The sequence below is a fragment of the Coptis chinensis genome, chromosome 2, assembly GCF_015680905.1.
Source record: "Coptis chinensis isolate HL-2020 chromosome 2, ASM1568090v1, whole genome shotgun sequence".
NCBI lineage: Eukaryota > Viridiplantae > Streptophyta > Magnoliopsida > Ranunculales > Ranunculaceae > Coptis > Coptis chinensis.
The window spans coordinates 48,158,411-48,170,762 of NC_141457.1; positions in this window are offsets into that span (position 1 = coordinate 48,158,411).

The following is a 12,352-nucleotide window of genomic DNA, read 5'->3' on the forward strand; positions in this document are numbered from 1 at the left end:
AAGACCATCACCATAAAGAGTCGCTAAACGCTTGCCACCGAAAGGAGCGGTAAGAATTATGAAAGATGTCTTTGCCAAGATCTGATTTGGTTAAGTGATATGGGAGGTCAAAAGATAGAGCAAGTTGTTGTTCGAAAAGATATGAGGTGTGTCATCAACTTTCGGATTGTGAACCCGTCTGAAAGTAGAAACCATCGCATGGTTGAATCTTTGGTGTGTCATCCATATTAGCATAAAAGTATGCAGCCAAACTAGGAGAATAAGTTTGGTCGGGGTTGAAGAATTAGGGAAGACCACCCAATGTTTGTGATGTAATCATGGAAAAGATGGCCATAGACATTGGAATCCATCATAGGACTGAAAGGATTGCTTTCGGGGAATGAGTTTGGGAGGGACCATGGATGATGAAGATCTTTGTGTTTGATGAAGATGCCATGGTGGATGAAGTAATAAACTAGGTGCGGAACCTGGATGGAAAAATGAGTATGTAAGAAAATAGACCCTCCCCGTAGCACATGTTACAATTATATTAGTCACAATGGAAATGATGACAATCCTATTAAGCATTTCATACAAAATAAAACAAAAAGATAAGATAAAATACATAGTCTGGCCGGAAAAAGCGTAATAACATATATGAATATATACTTATTGACTTAGTAATATCATGGATCTGAAATTGATCTAGGAGATGCATATTTTGCAATTTGTTTTAGGTCTTCTATTTGTTAGCCGAAATGCGCATCTGAATGTCCCTTCATTTTGTGAGAGAGAGTACAATTTGATTTTCCATTAGGGCGTGATTTTGCAAGGATTGAGAATGAGTTTCCAAGATCTCTTCCCTGCTCAACATCATGAGTTGCTTGGCGATCTTGGAAATCTGAAGAGTTGTGATGATGATATATTTGGCGTGTAGTTCCCTCAAACCCGATGAAGGAGTTTAATGCGATCCATAGGATTAATAATATTCAGCATGGCATTTTCATCAAATAAATGGTCAATTTGAGCTTGGGTGTTCTGCTCATCTATGTCGAGTATTAGGGGTCCAAAACCAACAGAGTAGCCTGTTTGAAAGACCTTTATATATGCTCTTTGAAGGGTGTCTCGGAGAAATTCTTGGATAACCCTAACGCATCATAATCTAGCGTAACCAAAGTGGGTAGAGCTGCTGACCTTCTTGTTTTCTTGGTGATTACGTTCGGAGGTGTTGGATCATACAAAAGTCATCTCTACGAGTTTGCAAAATCCAAAGTAGGTGAAAAGCCGAGGCTTTGTGACTTCAGATTGGTGGGATGTACCTAACACATTATGTCCCGACCCAGTGGAGCACAACACGTTGATTCTGTTTCAAAAGGCGTTGAAGAACAATGTGATGTGTATTTTCGGTGTCGCCATGAGATCTGGTAGCTTCATGATAAAGTTTTTTGCGGAATCAAATGATGACTCTTGAAAAAGGGACTCTGGTTATTTATTGGGATTTGAAGTATGTCGGAGATCATGTCCTTATTCAATTCAAGCGTTGTCCATAGGCATTGAAGTAGAATCTTCCATCTTCATAACCGCTAAATTGGTAGAACATCAAAACCAATTCGGGAATAACTAGGCTGCTTTGAATGATATAGAAGAGATCCCCACCGCCGACGAATGATTCGATGTCAAAATAAGGAGAAAACCGACCCCTCTTGAAAGATTTCGGGGTAGTCTTTCTCTGCCCGTTATTTTTCTTGGTTGAGCCATTATTGAGGGAAGGATAGTGAAAATTGTATGAATAAGAATGGCTTAAAAAGAAGAGATTTATAGCCAATCACGAGTCAAGTGTAGTTAATGACCCATGTGATTATGAGCGACATCATAGGGGATCAGTAAGTCTTTGTCATGTCGGATATCCAAATATAATTAATGAGATTGTTGAATGTTTAGAAAATACGGAGGAAAGTTTCGCAGGGGTAGTTAAACTTACACGTAATTTCAGAATTGATGATCATAACTTCGGTAATAGAATATGGATAGAATAATCGAAATGCATCTGTGACAAATGTTATGTGTACCTTGTAAGCGTCGTGATTTTCTCGAACACCATGTGTATCCATTAATGATTTTGGTGAATTTTTGGATGGCCTTTCTTTGTTATGGTTTGCTTATTTATTTACTTATTATTATTATATATATATATTTTTTTATTATTTTTATTGTTTTATTTTTTATATTTTTTATTTTTTATTATATATATATATATATTTATTAGAGACTAAAAAAAGACAACTAATAGACACAACTAATTAATCTGGAACTTCTCCATTTAATATCGTAACCGGTACAAATGTGTGAGAATTATTTAACACACCATACTAATATACAAAATGAAAATCAGAAAAAAAAAAAAAAAAAGCGGTTACATAGATCTAGTTATCTTTGCATCGTGTTATGCATGAGTGACAAGAGAATGATGATAAACACTTTGTCATCACAATTAATGTGATAGCCCATTAGCGTTGCTCCTTTTCCCATCGCTCTAGTTTATTCATTATTGTCAAGAAATTGAAAATTTGTGAAGAAGAAGTTGTGAAGATTGAGAGAAGGGAATGAGTGAAAGAGGAAAGGAGAGTTGTATTTATAACTTGATTTCGACCGTTGGACATCGACCGTTTGGATCGATCCGTTGGGTTCGACCGTTGGGCTTTGAGTAGGCCCAATGAATCAAGGGAGCAATCTCATATTTTTTGAAAGTACTATATTAGCATAACATAAATAATTTCTCATTCAAACCGTCACGGAGATACAAAATTATGAGAAATCAACCGTTATATAATAATTTAGCACTAAAAATAAAAATGCAATGCATTAGGAAAATAAATGACATAGTCATTTTAAACCAAAGAAAATAAACATCTTGGGAATCCTCGGGTTAGCGGAAGAAGAACCCGGGTTTCTACGTCTTGACCCCACGAACGAACTGATTTGGTAGGCGGGGAATGTGGCCTATAGGCAGAAAAGCCCGATCTTGGAATTCTTTGCTGATTTGCCATTATCATTCTCACGGAATTGGCCTTGGCGATTTCTCATTTCTTCTTTGGAATTCGATGCAGGGAAGTAATCATCTCTTCTGGCGAAGAAACATCTACAGCGATACTAGAATTCATGTTCCTCAAGGCATCCATAGGAGTATTGATTAGTAGCATGGTATCTTCATTAAAAACGATCGGTGGTGAAGAGGAGGAGGAGATGCGTTATCATGCTCAATGTCATCTCTAGCTCTTGGGTCCCAATGGTCCAAAACACAAGTCTCAAAATTCCAAAATTCTCGAAAGCCCTTGTTTCAATGAAAGTATGATGGAACCCTAAATTAAGCATAAAAGGTAACAGTACAAGTCTGAAAGAGGTGACCTGTTTTTGGCGGTCGTAAGAATATGGTCGGGGAAATGGACCATACGGAAAAGTGTGCTTCCTCTCTGTAGGATCCACAGCGAGGTGCAAAAAAAGTCTTGTTCACGTCGAGGAGGTCTTTGAAGTTCAATGACATTGTCGCCAACCATTGAGTGGCGGCTAATTGGTTACGTCACGGCGAATCTTTGGTACCGCATGATTCGAGCGGTGTTGTTGTACTCTCCCTCGAGAAGCGTGTCAAACATCAAATCCCTCGTGGTCGGATACTCGACAATAACGAAGTCGGGCTATCGAGTTAATCGGAATCTGTCGCGGTATTCGAAATCAACTCGGCGTGAGTTCACGTTCCATCCCATCCGCCCGTAATCAAAATTCGTCACCGGAAACCTCCATTGTTATAAAATTTCAACACCAAATCTTCGGAATATTGAGCTGGGATTGATGCAAAAGATATTCCCACTCTCTACTTTCAATTTCCTCATCAAAAATGGGTGAAACATCCGGAATTATATAGATTTTGCGAAATTTCTCTCAACTGTAATTCGTCTTTCTTTCTTTGCCATAGCGGTTTAAATTGAATTTTGATAGTGCAAATAGTAAGAGGAGGTGGAGGAGGTGCTCTTTGCTGGGAAGGGGTGGAGTTTGGTGGAGGTTGACGCCAGCGTCTTGAGTCGATTTCGATAGTAGTCGCTGAGGTGTATAGTGGGGACCAAGATCCGGTTTTGTGGGAGAAGAAAATAGGGGGAACTGGCGTGGGTGCCTGTGGCGTGGGCTTTGTACCGGATCTTGGGTTTTGGGTCGGGTCAAAATTTTGGCCCAAGTACAAATGAATTACTGAAATTCTGTTATGTCGAAATGTTCGGAAACTTCAAACTTGGAAATTTGATTCGTTTCAACTCGAATTTAACCGATGAGATATCAAAAGCGATCGATTATTAAAAATGCCATCCATTAGAATATGAAAATCACATTCAATTTTTTTTTTTTTTTTTTTTTTTTTTTTTTTTAAAATTTTTACAACCTTAGGTTTTTATTTATTTATACTTTTATATACAAATGTACAAGTCGAGAAGAGCGTGTCAACAACAACGGAAATCCAAATAAAACAACACATCACAAACAAATTTTAACTTTCGGGCAACTTTCATGTCGGCTCTGGGTGAACCCAATCCAACCCGGTGTGGCTTATCCTTTATGTTTTGGGGGGCCTAGGGTTCGGGGCGGTACCATCCCCGACCAATGTGCAATGGTCTAATAATAATATTACCCTTAGTACATATGGTATAGCCTCAAACCGCCCGAAAGCGATCCACATAGAAAACTGAAGCGGGGTTGGCACAGGGGAATCCATTGCCCGTCTGAACTATGAAATATCCGATGGTGCATATCACGACTCTCTTTGGGCACCATCTTTGCCGGTGCTAATAAAAAAGCGAAAGTATATACATGTTGAGTCTTTTAACGTCGGATCCTCAAGGCGAATGTGAGTCTTTTAACGTCGGATCCTCAAGGCGAATGTGAGTCTTTTAACGCCGTGATCCTCAAGACGAATCCCAACCTAGCGTGGGAGCAAGGCGGGACGGCGGCGGCGAAGTTTATCTGTTGGCTGGTGTCGGACAATAATATACCTTATACCGCTCATCTCGGATAAAAGATCAAGACACGGACGAGAAAGGAGTTTGCCAGTTCATACACCACCCCATCCTTTTAAACGCCGCCGCTTCGAGCAAAAGTACTACGACCATTACCAATTCGAGATGGGTGAGATTTGGACCAAATGATGAGTTGGAGTTCGCGAGGAAGAGAATAGAAAAGGGAAGAGAAAAAAGGAGTTGAAATTTTTGGTACCCATTGTTTTCACGAGGCCGCGTTTGCTCGATTATCGAGAAGACATTTATACTCGATTCTGAATTAGAGTTTTTGTGGACTAAGGTTCCGGCTTTGCAACCACACACTCTAGGGAATTTTAGAAAAGAAAATAGAAGAGGGCCGGCTACTACCTAATGGCATACTTTTCTGTTTAAATACATGGAAAGAAGTACACCCGGTGAATCTATTAGTGCATTGTAGATTTGGATCATTGAGAAGAGTCTCTTCGACATCCGGAAGCGCAACTCATGATAATGTTTAAAGGTCTTTGGCCATTTACTTGGAATTAGCTACCATCATTTACGTTTTTCACGAGAGATAGCCCGTAAAGGGGTGACAGCCGAGAACGATGAAAGGACCGGACCATCGAAGTTTTTAATTTTTACGGAAAAATGTGTAATCTTGAGTTGTACATCAAAACTTTTTGACCCGATTTTTGAACTCTTTTTCGCAATATGTGCTTGTCATGCACTCTTTTCATGTTGGCTTTATAGATTTTGAGAGATCATAGGCATCACTCCGAATTTCCTCAAGCTCATTTAACTACAATTTTCTCTTTTAAGCCCGCCCGTTAGTGTTATAATTGAGGCTTTTGATGGCCCATAGGGCACGGTGCTCAAGTTCAACCCGGCCGGATGACAAGGTTTTCCAAAAGCGAGGCGATACGGAGACATCCCTATAGGTGTCTTAAAAGTCGCTACAGTATGCCCACAAGGCATCGGATAATCGTAGAAGACCGTATTTCCTAGATGGATTGACAGTTTTTCCAAAATGGATTTTATTTCTCGATTAGAGACTTCTACTTGACCACTGGTTTGAGGATGATAACGGAGTTGCCACTTTGTGCGTGACTCCATATTTCTTTACTAATGATTCAAAAATTTTATTGCAGAAATGTTTTCCCCCATCACTAATTATAGCTTTTGGAACACCAAATCGAGAGAAAATATTTTCTTTTACAAACAAAACTACCGTTTTATGATCGTTAGCACGACATGCCAATGCCTCAATCCATTTTGACACATAGTCAACTGCTACAAATATGTATAGGAAGCCATGAGAATTTGGAAATGGACCCATGAAGTCGATGCCCCATACATCAAAGATTTCCACAATTAGAATAGGATTTAAGGGCATCATATTGCGTTGAGTAATGCGACCTAACTGCTGGCAATGATTGCATGCTTTGCAATGCTCATGTGCATCTCTAAACAGTGTTGACCAATAAAAACCACATTGTAGAACCTTGGCCGCAGTTTTCTTACCACTAAAATGACCACCACAAGATTGTTCATGGCAGAAGGATAACACATCGTTGTGTTCCCAAATCGGGAATGCTTGGCGGATTAGTTGGTGCGAACAATACTTGAAGAGGTAGGGATCATCGAAATAGAATTTCCACAGTGGATAAAAACTTTTTCCGGTCATTTACGAGACCAAGATAAAGGAACTTCCTCGGTAACTAAGTAATTTACTATGTCTGGCGTACCAAGGGGACGAAAAAAATAGAGTACAAGTGTTCATCCGGAAAGGAATCACAGGATAGGATGGGTATCGATTATCAACATCACTTACAAGTCTTGATAAATGGTGCGCAACCACATTTTCGCTACCTTTTTTATCTCTAATTTCGAGTAAACTCTTGCAAAAGGAGAATCCATCGGATCAACCTTTGTTTTGCATATTTTTAAGCTAATAGATAACGAAGTGCATGGTCGAGTGTAGACAATAGTTGGAGAACCCACTAGGTAAGGGCCGAAACTTATCTAAGCATTATACAACAAAGAAACTCTTTTTCGGTGGTGGTATAGTTACGTTGAGCTTCATTAAAGGGTTTTACTCGCGATAGTAAATGACAACCGGCTTATCTTCTCGGCGTTGCCCTAGAAGCGACTCAATAGTATATTAAGCTTGCGTCACACATTAATTCAAAAGGTTTAGACCAATCGGTGGTTGAATTATAGGGCGGTAGTTAATGCGGTTTTAATACCTCAAAGGCTTGTTTGCAACTGAAATTGAAATCAAAAGCGGCATCTTTAAGCGGGGAGATTGGTTAAAGGTCTAGCAACCTTTGAGAAATCTTGAATAAATCTCTATAGAAAACCTGCATGTCCTAAGAATTGTGAATGTCTCGAACAGTTTTTGGTATAGGAAGTGAAGCAATTTTTTCTATCTTAGCTTTGTCTACGCCGATTCCGTCCTTTGAAGCGATATGTCCTAAAACTATTCCTTTAGTAACCATGAAATGGCATTTTTCCCAATTAAGAACAAGGTTTTCTCTTCCTGGCGTGTAAAGACCTTTTCAAGATTTGATAGGCGACTATCGAAAGAATCTCCATAAATTGAGAAATCGTCCATGAATACTTCCATAAACCGTTCAACCATATCACTGAAAAATATGAAGCATGCGGCGTTGGAAAGTACCGGTGCATTGCAAAGGCGAAAGGCATTCATCTATATGCAAATGTACCAAATGGGCCGGTGAAGCGTTGTTTTTCTTGATCGGCCAGGATCTATGACTATCGAAAATAACCTGAATAACCATCAAGAAAACGGTAATAGGCATGGTGGCTAAGCGTTCGAGCATCGATCGATAAATGGAAGTGGAAAGTGATCCTTACGGTGGGGCGGCATTAAGTTTCGCGATAGTCAATGCATATTCGCCATTTCTTTGGGATCTGGCGGAAATGCATTCATCTTTATCATTTCGCACAAACTGTAATGCAGATTTCTTTGGAACTACGTTAATGCGGGACTCACCCAAACACTATCGAGGAGATAGGGTAAATAATACCCGACATCTAGTAATTTTAACACTTCTTCTCATACCACATCTTTCATGGTAGGGTTTAGGCGTATTTGTGGTCACGCTTGACGTCTTAGCATTTTCTTCGGTGTATGCGATGGGTGCACACATTAGGTTCAATGCCTTTAATGTCATCGATGGACCATCCAATAGCGAGCGATGTTGTTGAATGACATTAATTAAGCGAGCTTCGATCGTCGGTTAATTGTGAAGAAATAATAAGCGGGTGGCGACCATCGACATCAAAGTCATGCGTATTTTAATTCGAAGGAAGTGGTTTTAATGAAGGGGGGGTGGAATTGGGTATTAAAGATTCTTGAGGAAGGTCATCATCCATGTAGTATCTGAGAGGGATGATCATCAAGTTACTAGACATCATTGTTGTAGGGTCAATTAATGGTACCGACTCTAATAACTCATTTACGCCGTTTGTATAATCATCGTCCTCAAACTCGAGTCGCTAAAGGAAAGAAATTGGTACACTTCATCCTCGGGGAAAAGAGTTTGAGAAATACTCTTTGCGGAATCTTTGTCAATCTGTTGACTTCACCATCAATGTCGGGGCTCACGGAATTTGTTTCATTAACTTGAACACATTCACCTCGACCGAAAGATTTCCAAAGGACATGGTCATGGAACCATCTCGACAGTTAATAAGAGCATTAGCAGTGGCAAGGAACGGACGTCCTAAGATGATAGGAATGGAATCACAAGCAACTTCTGTATCCAAAATAACAAAGTCTACAGGATAGAAGAAATCTTGGACTTTTACAAGGACGTTTTCCACAATTCCTTTTGGATACTTTATGGAACGATCTACTAATTGTAGAGTCATGGTGGTAGGTTTAAGTTCATGAAGACCTAATTGTTTAAATAAATAATATGGAAGTAAGTTCACGCTAGCTCCTAGGTCTAATAGCGCAGTAGCCGTGTATTTGTCACCTAAGGTGCATGGAACCGATTGGTCGACCGGGGTCCTTGTATTTTACAATACCATTGTGTTTGGTGATGGAGGAAACTGTTGATGAGGCGGCTTGTTGAGGAACATTAGTTCTCCTTTTGTGGTGCACATATCTTTTAGAAATTTTGCATGTTTTGGTAGTAATTTTAAGGCATCGAGAAAAGGTAAGTTGATTGTTAAATTTTGAAAAAAGTCTCGAATTTCAGCAAAATTGTCATCGGGTTTATTCTTTGCCAAAGCGTCGCGAGGGAAAGCGGTGCCTTAGGTCGAAATTTAGCGAAGGGTCTACTTGCTTGTTTCCTACATTCGGAGGTGTTGACTTTGTTGTATCAGGGGAATCTTCCGTAGGTTCATTATTAGAACTAGAATCCTTGGAACCTTCTTTTTCTTTTGTTGATCATCGGCATCACGTATCGATTGTCTACACTTTTTTCGGATCGTAAAGTAGTGATTGCATGCACCTCACCTTGGTTGGTTGTGCTTGTACGGGGGCATTGGTGAGTTCAAAGGCGTGTTTCTTTGGTTTAGGGTTTGGAGCGCTTGTTGCGAGGAAACACGCGCCTTCGACTCTTTTCTTGCGCCCGATTCTTTGAAGTGATTGTTGGATAGGCGTTAAAATTTGAGGCTGTTGGTTCATGTAAGCCAAGAAAGTCTCATTTGTTCTATCCGTAATGGTTAGCGAGTTGTGCATGAGGTAGTAGTTCTCGATTATTGCTTAGAAGTTGTTGATTATAGTTGGGATTTGGATTAAATTTGGAACAAGGCTTGGTTGGTCGATAATTAGCATTGGAATTATTTTGAAATTGACCTTGTTGGTATTGTTGATTATTTCCTTGGCGGTATGGAATAAAATTATTGGTAGGTCGAGCGGTGGATTAAGCGAAACCGGGGAGGAGCCCCATTTGTTGGTTATTTTGGCCAAAGCGAAATTCGGATGTTGTCTCCATGGTGCATTGGGAATGTTGAATGCACATGCCTCCTCTGCTTGTTGAGTAGGGAAACATATAACAAGGGACAATATGCATCGGGATGATCGGGACTAAGACAAAGGACACAAGGAGGCGGTGTCAAGCGTTCATGGATTTGGTTTTGGTAGTTGATCGTTTACTTGAAGCTGCAAGGGCATCTACTTTTTAGTTAGGGATTCTATCAAATTTTTTATTTCGAGGATCGGGTTTTACCTCAAAATAGATGTGGCTTTTGTAATAAAGTATCCTTTGATGATCTAGGCGGCTCGGTGTTACCCGGTGTGTACCTTTTTAAGCTTGTTTTCAAGAAAAGTATAAGCATTAGCTCCTTTGTCCATGAAGCAACCTCCGTTCATTATATCAAGAGTTTCTTTTTGATGATCAGACGAGCCATTAAAGAATGAGCGAACAAGGACGACTTTTTCTAGTTGGTGGTGAGGACATTCTAACGAAGATCGATAAAAGCGACTCCATGCCTTCCGTAAAAAGGATTCATGAGGATTTTGGCGGAAGAATTGAATTTTCGAAGCATTTGGTTGTTTTCTTCGAGTGTAAAACTGAAGCATGAAAGCTTGAACTAGTTTATTCCATGTGTCTATGGATTGTGATTGTTGTCTGCTAGCAGATTGACGCTTTTCGCTAAAGTGAATGGAAGCGATCGAAGCAAAGAGTTGTTCCTTAGAGGCTATTTGGATGATGAAATGTTGTTGCCACTTGTTGAAGTCTACGAAGATGATTATGCGGTTTTCGTGCTCCAAACCATGATATATTGGTAAACTGAAAAGCGTTTGGTGGGATACGAAAATCACCGACAATGTCCTCAAGTTTGATGCGGGGAAGAAGGTCCTTCATGTAATGCAAATATAGAAATCCGAGAGGGGCTTCTCTGGTGGAGGATCGTTAGCCATAATGACAGAAGTTGATGGGCGAAGGATTATGATGAAGGTAATTAGCGAGAAGAAGAACAATTTTTATGTGAGAACTTACGCAATTGCTTATCGTATTTTTTTTTTCGACGATAGGTTTGTTCAATTTCTTTAGTAGAACGGACCTTAATCTCATGCAAGCATAAAATTAGATCTAACTTACGAAGGAATTATGAGGACTCGAATTTTATTATTATCTTAAGCATTAGGGTTGAACAACATATGCCTAAAAGCTGCCGCTAACGTGCTTGATGAAGCTAGGAATACGTGTGCATAAAACCAACGGCCAGTCACAAGATAGATATGAGGGAGGATTTCCGTGCAAGCACGGTTCTAATTAAGTAAGCTCAATCTTTCAAGTTTCCTAGACACCATTGGAATATGATTAAGATTTATGGAATTAAAATTTATGCAAAGGTGGTATTAAATTAATTTTAATTTAATTTAATTTAATTTAATTTAATTTAATTTAATTTAATTTAATTTAATTTTTTTTTTTTTTTTTAAGATTTATGCAATGTTTAAAATACAAACATACAAATACGATCTACTCATACAATACTAGGTGCAGTAGCATGTGAAGATACTCTACTCAAATGCATTATGGCTATCTGAATAGGCAAGCTTGTGTCATCGATAAATATTTCCATACGTACAGGCAAATATACATCAGTAATATATATGTACGCTAATTTGTAAATCGATATTACGTAAATGTATATCAACAGTAACAGGTGAATTTGAATCACTCATACGTATCTAAATACCTTAGCATACGAATACAGTATACATACGCAGAATAGATGACAAAACTAAACATGCAAAGTATTATACCCAAACTAAAATACGACTCTTGTATTGCATAATAAATCGATTTCGACAATACTCATTGAGATTGCGAATGTCCTATAGAGAGCAGCTTTACCCCGTAGGTTTAGAAACAACTTACCCAACTAAGATTTTAACCCTCGTTGGAATGTTCTCCTCTTTCTTGACAAAATCGACATATTAGACAATACCGTGTACGTATACGTAGAGAAATATCAAACATTTAACAAGCAACATTTATACGTAGAAAGACATATACCCATGCAATACAATACCATTAATATGTAAATATACATTCATATGCAATTCATGTCCGTGTAATCGTATATAAATATTTACCGGTATATGAATTTGATTCATGCATAATTCGAGGCTAAAGCTTAAATAATAATCCATAAATTTTTCCTAATACTATATACATGGCATACATGCAGAAAAACATAATAATAATAATATAAATAAATTACAATAATACTGAAAATTGGAACCTGTAGCTTCCCGCGTTTTCGCCAAAGAATTGAAAACGAACGTTTCGATCCGTCAACGCGAATAATCCCAAAGGAATATTGAATGTTTCAGGTACAGGGCCTAATATTTAGGCCTGGAAATG